Source organism: Pseudophryne corroboree, chromosome 5, assembly GCF_028390025.1.
Source record: "Pseudophryne corroboree isolate aPseCor3 chromosome 5, aPseCor3.hap2, whole genome shotgun sequence".
In the NCBI taxonomy this organism is placed as follows: domain Eukaryota; kingdom Metazoa; phylum Chordata; class Amphibia; order Anura; family Myobatrachidae; genus Pseudophryne; species Pseudophryne corroboree.
In genome coordinates this window covers 127,081,294-127,089,507 of record NC_086448.1, presented here as the reverse complement: position 1 = coordinate 127,089,507, position 8,214 = coordinate 127,081,294, and positions in this window count along the sequence as shown.

Here is an 8,214-nt window from a genome sequence, read left to right as displayed (position 1 = left end):
GCAAGGTCTGGGAGATTATAATGAAGCTGTTCAGCCATAGCTGATCTTCTTGTTGTGAGATCTGTTTACAGTCGTGTGCTTCAGTGTCTGCTAGTACGCGTGCTTTCTTCCTTTTTGGATCTGGATTTTCTGATTTCAAGAAATTAATGCTATCAATATGCTAAAATATGTCAAATTAACTTGGCATAAATTATTTTTCGAAATTTATATATGTATGAATAATAATTAAGAAATTTTGCAAACAAGCAAGGCATTTGCAGTAGTTTCAATACAGTATATCCAACAAAATGAAGGGTTTTTTTTTGCATGGGTTCTTATAACATATAGTTTTTTTTTTTAGGTGCATATGCATTTATTTTTTTATTTTTTAATTTTTTAAATTTGTCTTCAGAAATTATGACCATGCAGGGAAGGGATATAGGAAGGATAGCAGGACAGGCAAAGGGGTTGGGATAAATAGGCGAGGGCGTAGCTACCATAGGTACATGCAGTGCAGCTGCTATGGGGCCAGGGCCGGTGCTAGGGTGTTCGGCGCCCCCTGCAAACTATAAATTTGCGCCCTCCCATATTCCTTTGGCGCGCGCCGGGAAAAGGGGTGTGGTCTCACAAGTAAGGGGCATGGCCACACAGTAGTACCCCCATTTAAAATTACGCCACAATGTAGCACAATCTTATTAATCTTATACGTAATGCCCCACCTGTAGTAGTAGCGTCCTTATACATAATGCACCCCAGTAGTAGTAGCATCCTTATACATAATGCCCCCCAAGTAGTAGTAGCATTCTTATACATAATGCACCCACAGTAGTAGTAGCGTCCTTATACGTAGTGCACCCCCAGTAGTAGAGGCGTCCTTATACGTAATACCCCCCAGTAGTAGTAGCGTCCTTATACGTAATGCCCTCCCGGTAATAGTAGCCTCCTTGTACATAATGCCCCCCCCAGTAGTAGTAGCGTTCTTATATGTAATGCCCCCAGCCCCAGTAGTAGTAGCGTCCTTACACGTAATGGCCCCCCCAGTAGTAGCGTTGTTACACGTAATGCCCCCCTGTAGTAATAGCGTCCTTATATGTAATGCCCCCCCAGTAGTGGCGTCCATAGAGCGCGTGCACAGACATACCTCACACACGCACACACACACACACACACACACACACACACACACACACACACACACACACACACTTCTCTCTCACCCTCCACTTACCTAATTCAGTCTCCCTCTGTACAGCAGCCAGGTCCGTGTAGCTCCGCCCCTTATGACCGTTTAGCCACGCCCCTACCGGCCCGTGTAGCTCCGCCCCCTTCTGTCCCGTACTCGGCGCTCTCACACAGATGAGATGAGGTGATGGGAGGGAGGAGGCATATCATGCTGCAGGAGCCCGCTGACAGTGCCTGTCATACAGTGACAGACACAGCACTGGCAGCAGCAGCAGGGGGGACAGGACGGCGCAGCAGGGAAGGGATGCAGAGTAGGGGAAGCGCCTATCCCTCCCAGCGCCTCCCTGCACTGCATCCCTTCGCTGAGCGGGTAGCGCCGGGCCTGTATGGGGCCCAGAAATGAGAGGGGCCCACCTTCCCTGTCACAGTTACATGTGTTATATACATTTTTTGCCATTGAGTGGTACGTAGGGGTCCTTTCAAACTTTTTCCTTGGGGCCTGCAATATATATAGGTATGCCCCTGGACCTGCTCATTGTACTGTGGTAGAAAATGAACTGGAGGGCATTTTAATGTTATAGAATATGAATGAGGCACAATATGAATGGGGAGCACTATATATCATAATGTGAATTGGGGGTACTGTGTGACATTATGTGTACTGGCAGCTCTGAAATGTGACATAGGGGGTCATTCCAAGTTGATCGCTCGCTAGCAGTTTTTAGTAGCCGTGCAAACGCATTTTTGCCGCCCACCCGGGAGTGTATTTTTGCTTTGCAGAAGTGCGAACGCCTGTGCAGCAGAGCGCCTGCAAAAACATTTTGTGCAAAACAAGACCAGCCCTGGACTTACTCTTCGTGTGCGTTGATTCTAATGTTGGAGGGTTTGCTTTTGACGTCACACACCCGCCCCCAGTATTCGCCCAGCCACGCCTGCGTTTTCCCTGGCACGCCTGCTTTTTTCCAAACACTCCCAGAAAATGGTCAGTTGACACCCAGAAACGCCCCCTTCCTGCCAATCTTCTTGCGTTGTGCCGTGTGACTGAAAGCTTCGCTAGAACCTGTGCAAAACCACAAAGGACTTTGTATCCGTACGTCGCGTGTGCGCATTGCGGTGCATACGCATGCGCAGAAATGCTGATTTTTAGCCTGATCGCTGCACTGTGAACAACGGGGTGAACTTAAGCACTACTGCCATTCATAAAAGAAACTAGGGCACTACTATGGGGCATAACATTAAATAAGGCTCTACTATAGTTCTGAAAATGAACTAGGACACTATTTAGGACATAAAATTAACAACTGCTGCAGAGAGGTGTCTTTCTAGAAGTATTGGGATGGAGGCCTCTTCAAAATGTTGCTATGGGACCCACAAAGTTCTGGCTACACCCCTGTAAATAGGAATACAATATGTAAAGATTCACATCATATATGCTGCATACTCATCACCAGTGGTGGCTCCTACTCACAAGTGGTGGTGGTGGTGGTGGGCTGATGCTACCCCTGTGCCGGAGAGGAGAGGTGACATTCTGCCGCCGGTGCCCGCACCTGTACAATGGATCCAGAAGGTGCCAGGACCTGCGCATTCGCAGACACCCGGTTACTATGGACTGCATCCGCTGCAGCCCATAGAAGCTGGATTGGGATGCACGAAAGACAGAGAATGGCTTCCTAGACGAAGTCAGCTCTCTGCTTATCACAATATACTGTGTATATATAGACCCAGGTAGCGCTTAATAACATATATACACAACAGTAAATATGAATGATATTTAATAAGTATAAAAGATAGTATAAACCTCCCGGGGGTATGTATATAGAAAAAATGCACTTAACGAGTATATAAAGGTACCATGGTATATCTCACAAAATAAATTAAAAAAATACAAAATTAGATAAAATGAGACAGCCTGTTTGCTGAATGAATAGAGTTTTAAAGTGCACTAAATGTCCAGTGGTATTGAATATATTACCGCTTGATCAGCCCACCATTAGGAAACAGCGGCAGCACTCAGATTTGATACAGTCTGCCACAGGGACGTGCAGTCAGGGGAGGCAGTGCCTCACCTGTCATACTCCCTGTCAATACTCCAGAGTTTTAACTATAACAATGATTAGAATAATACATAGATGATATTTATAATAGGATTTTAATTACCTACCGGTAAATCCTTTTCTTGTAGTCTGTAGAGGATGCTGGGGTCTACATTAGTACCATGGGGTATAGACGGGTCTACTGGGAGCCATTGGCACTTTAAGAGTTTGAGAGTGTGGGCTGGTTCCTACCTCTATGCCCCTCCTACCAGACTCAGTTTAGAAAATGTGACGGACAACTTTGAGAGAAGGATTTTACACAGATAGTGGCGAGATTCACAAGAGCTCACACACACACACACACAAGGAAAACCAAGCTAACCAGCTTGAAAACTCAGCAACGGCTGAACAATGGGGGTAATTCCAAGTTGATCACAGCAGGAATTTTGTTAGCAGTTGGGCAAAGCCATGTGCACTGCAGGGGAGGCAGATATAACATGTGCAGAAAGAGTTAGATTTGGGTGGGTTATTTTGTTTCTGTGCAGGGTAAATACTGGCTGCTTTATTTTTACACTGCAAATTAGATTGCAGATTGAACACACCACACCCAAATCTAACTCTCTCTGCACATGTTAAATCTGCCTCCCCTGCAGTGCACATAGGCCCTCATTCCGAGTTGTTCGCTCGCAAGGCGATTTTAGCAGAGTTACACACGCTAAGCCGCCGCCTACTGGGAGTGAATCTTAGCTTCTTAAAATTGCGAACGATGTATTCGCAATATTGCGATTACAAACTACTTAGCAGTTTCAGAGTAGCTTCAGACTTACTCGGCATCTGCGATCAGTTCAGTGCTTGTCGTTCCTGGTTTGACGTCACAAACACACCCAGCGTTCGCCCAGACACTCCTCCGTTTCTCCAGCCACTCCTGCGTTTTTTCCGGAAACGGTAGCGTTTTCATCCACACGCCCATAAAACACCGTGTTTCCGCCCAGTAACACCCATTTCCTGTCAATCACATTACGTTCGCCGGAGCGAAGAAAAAGCCGTGAGTAAAAAAACTATCTTCATAGCAAAATTACTTGGCGCAGTCGCAGTGCGAACATTGCGCATGCGTACTAAGCAGAAAAACGCTGCAATGCGAAGAAAATTACCGAGCGAACGACTCGGAATGAGGGCCATAGTTTTGGCCAACTGCTAACAAAATTCCTGCTGCAATCAACTTGGAATTACCCCCAATATTACTTAACCAAGTAACAAACAGTACTTTAACAAAGAATCAAGCAGTACTGAACAAAGGGGCAGACGTAGAGAAGGCATAAGGAAGTGATAAACCAGTGATATGTGCAAGGTGATAAAGGCACCAGCCAATCAGATCCTAACTGTTAATTTACATATTGGATCTGAATGGCTGGTGTGTTTATCACCTTGCATTTATCACTGGTTTATCACTTCCTTATGCCTTCTCCAGGTTAATACATCTGCCCCAAAGTAACCACTGTAGGATAATGAAGCGCTGGACGGACGCCCAGCATCCTCTACGGACTACGATAAAAGGATTTACCGATAGGTAATTCAAATCCTATTTTCTATTACGTCCTAGAGGATGCTGGGGTCCACACTAGTACCATGGGGATGTACCAAAGCTCCCAGAATGGGAGGGAGAGCGCGGAGGCTCCTGCAGAACTGATTGACCAAATTTTAGGTCCTCAGAAGCCAAAGAATCAAACCTGTAGAACTTAGCAAACGTGTTCGACCCAGACCAAGTAGCTGCTCGGCAAAGCTGTAAAGTCGAGACACCACAGGCAGCCGGCCAGGAAGAACCCACCTTACGAGTAGAGTGGGCCTTAACAGATCTTGGACACGGCAATCCTGCCGTAGAATACGCATGCTGGATAGTGAACCTGATCCAGAGAGAGATCGTCTGTTTAGAAGCAGGACACCCAATTTTCTTGGGATCATACAGGACAAACAGAGAGTCCGATTTTCTGTGACGAGGAGTCCTCTACACATAGATTTTCAGAGCCCTTACAACATCCAAAGACTTTGATGGAATTCAGGTGTCAGTAGCAACTGGCACCACAATAGGTTGGTTGATATGAAATGCCGACACAACCTTCGGAAGGAACTGCTGACGTGTCCGGAGCTCCGCCCTATCTTCATGGAAGATCAAGTAGGGGCTCTTACAAGACAAAGCCCCCAACTCCGACACACTTCAAGCAGAAATGAAGGCAAACAAAAGTGACAGCCTTCCACGTGAGATACTTAACCTCGACCCCCGGTAGAGGTTCGAACCAATCTGATTGGAGGAACTGTTACACCACGTTAAGATCCCAGGGCGCAGTAGGTGGCACAAAGGGAGGCTGGATGTGCAGAACCCCTTTCAAAAAAGTATGAACCTCAGGAAGGGAAGCCAATTGTTTCTGGAAGAAAATGGATAGGGCAGAAATCTGGACCTTTACGGATCCCAACCTCAGGCCCATATCCACACCTGCTTGCAGGAAGTGGAGAAACCGTCCCAGTTAAAACTTCACCGTAGGAAACTTCTTGGACTCACACCAAGATACATACTTTTTCCAAATCCGATGGTAATGCTTTCATGTTACTCCTTTCCTAGCCTGGATCAGGGTAGGAATAACTTTGTTCGGAATGCCCTTCCGAGCTAATATCTGGCGTTCAACCTCCATGCTGTCAAACATAGCCGTGGTACAGTAAGTCTTGATAAGTGAACGGCCCCTGCTGCAGCAGGTCCTCCCGAAGAGGAAGAGTCCTCGGCTCTTCCAGAAGTAGATCCAGAAGATCGGCGTACCAAGTCATTCTTGGCCAGTCCGGAGCAATGAGGATTGCTTGAACTCTTGTTCTCCTTATGAGCTTCAGAACCTTTGGAATTAGTGGAAGTGGAGGAAACACGTACACCGACTGGAACACCCACAGAGTTACCAGGGCGTCCACCGCCACTGCTTGCGGGTCTCTTGACCTTGAGCAATACCTCCAAAGTTTTTGGTTGAGGTGGGAGGCCACCATGTCTATTTGAGGAACCCCCCAAAGATTTGTCACCTCCGTGAACACCTCCGGATGGAGCCCCCACTCTCCTGGATGGAGATTGTGTCTGCTGAGGAAGTCCGCTTCCCAGTTGTTTCGCCCAGAGGATGATTCTTGATACCTTGATACCTCCGACATTGCTCTTTGTTCTGCCTTGTCGGTTTATGTAGGCCACATCGTTACATTGTCCGACTGCACTTGAATGGGTCGATCTCGCAGAAGATGAGCCGCATTGAGAAGACCATTGTACATGGCTCTTAGTTCCAGAATGTTTATTGGAAGACTGGATTCCATACTTGGCCACCTTCCTTGGAAGGTTTCCCCTAGAGTGACTGTGCCCCAGTACCGGAGACTTGCATTTAGTGGTTAGAAGGATCCAGTACTGAATCCCAAACCTAAGGCACTCCAGAAGGTGAGGCATTTGTAGCCACCAGAGGAGTGAAATCCTTGCTTTCAGCGAGAGACATACCCTCAGGTGCATATGTAGATGAGAACCCGACCACTTGTCCAGGAGATCCAATTGGAAGGATTGAGCATGAAACCTTCCGAACTGCAGAGCCTCGTAAGAGACAACCATCTTCCCCAGAAGACGAATCTACTGATGAATCGATACCCGGGCTGGCTTCAGGACATCCCGGACCATTGATTGTATCACCAACGCCTTCTCCACCGGTAGAAAAACCCTCTGCACTTCTGTGTCGAGGATCATCCCCAGGAAAGACAATCTCCTTGTCGGCTAAAAATGTGACTTTGGAAGGTTCAGGATCCAACCATGGACCCTGAGCAAATAAGTCGTGAGAGCAATGGACTGCAACAGCTTCTCCCTGGATGACGCCTTTATCAGCAGTTCGTCCAGGTATGGAATTATGTTCACTCCCTGTCTGCGGCGGAGAACCATCATCTCTGCCATCACTTTGGTGAAGACCCTCGGTGCCGTGGAGAGACCGAATGACAGCACCTGAAATTTATAATGACTGTCTAACAGTGCAAATCTGAGATAAGCTTGGTGCAGAGGCCAAATCAGAATGTGGAGATACGCATCCTTGATATCTAGGGACACCAGGAACTCCCCCTCCTCCAGACTTGAGATCACTGCTCTCAGTGACTCCATTATGAATTTGAACTCCCTTAGATAAGGGTTTAGTGATTTCAAGTTTAAAATTGGTCTGACTGAACCATCCGGTTTCGGTTCCACAAAAAGGTTTGAATAGTAACCCACGTTGTGCATATGAGGTGGAACTGGAACAATGACCTCTGACTTTTCCAATTTCTGGATAGCTTCCTGTAGGACAGTTCTGTCTGTCAGTAAAGCTGGCAAACCTGATTTGAAGAATCGGTTAGGTGGGGTTTCTTGAAACTCCAGTCTGTACCCCTGGGACACAATATCCTGTACCCAGGGATTCAGGCCGGATGATACCCAGACGTGGCTGAAACGTCTGAGTCTGGCCCCCACCAGCCCGTCCTCCAGGCTGTGTGGTCCACCGTCATGCTGAGGATTTGGAGGTACCAAAAGCAGATTTCTTGTTCTGGGAGCCTGCGGGTGCAGGCTTTTTGAATTTTGCCTGTCCACCTCTAAAGAAGGTGGTAGGAGGCTTGGACTTTTTTTGTCTTAGCGGTCCGAAAGGACTGTGATGCAGATGAAGAAAAGGGTTTTTTCGTAGAAGGCGTAGGTGAGGGAAGAAAGGGTGACTTACCCGCGGTTGCCGCGGAAATCCACGCATCCAATGCTTCCCAAATAGAGCCTGACCTGTGTAGGGTAGGTTCTCCACACTTCTCCTGGATTCCGCGTCTGCAGACCATTGGCATAGCCAGAGTCCCCTGCGTGCTGAGACAGACATGGAAGATATCCTTGCAGTCAGCGTACCCAGGTCCTTCATGGATTCCACCATGAACCCAGCAGAATCCTCTATGTTACGTAAACATAATTCAATGTCACTCCTATCCATTGAATCCAAATCTCCAAGTAACGTGCCTGACCACT